Here is a 748-nt window from a genome sequence, read left to right as displayed (position 1 = left end):
AGTTCATCATAAGTTGGATTAGATTGTGAACTAACCTCATTTTCTGATTCTGAGTCGGTATTTGCCATGAGACATAGATTTGCTTCTTCTTCATCTGAAGAGGCAGAGGATTCTTCGTTGTCATTCCATGCAACATATGCTTTTCTGGTTTTGGTGACGGGTTCCTTGCCTTTAGATTTTGTAGCTCTATTTTTGTTATGCAACTTGTAACACTCAGACTTTATGTGACCTGTTTTGCCGCACTCATAACAGGTAATTGTCTTGTTGTCACTAGTCTTAGAATTGGATGGCTTTCTGAATTTGTTGTCTTTCTTTTTCAGAAATTTCTTAAACTTTTTGACAAGCAAACCAATCTCAGGCTCTTCATCAGTCTCACTGCTTGATTCATCTGAGCAACTTTCTTGTTCAGTTTTTGATTGATGCGTTTGGGCTTTCAAAGACAGTCCTTTCTTTTTCCTGCTATCTTGCTCTGACTCATCTAGTCTATGCAACTCCATTTCGTGCTCCCTGAGCTTTCCAAACAGTGTTGCAGTGGTCATTTTTGCCAGATCTTTCGATTCAGCAATAACAGTTATTTTGGGCTGCCATTCTCTTGTTAAACACCTCATGATCTTTGCGATTTGCTGTTCATTTTCCACCTGTTTTCCCAGGGCATGAAGGTTGTTTATAACGTGTGTAAACCTATTCTGTAGATCACTTATGGATTCATCTTTCTTCATGCTAAACAATTTGTATTCATGCATAAGTG

The sequence above is a fragment of the Cicer arietinum genome, chromosome 5, assembly GCF_000331145.2.
Source record: "Cicer arietinum cultivar CDC Frontier isolate Library 1 chromosome 5, Cicar.CDCFrontier_v2.0, whole genome shotgun sequence".
In the NCBI taxonomy this organism is placed as follows: Eukaryota; Viridiplantae; Streptophyta; class Magnoliopsida; order Fabales; family Fabaceae; genus Cicer; species Cicer arietinum.
This window is presented reverse-complemented; position numbering follows the sequence as displayed.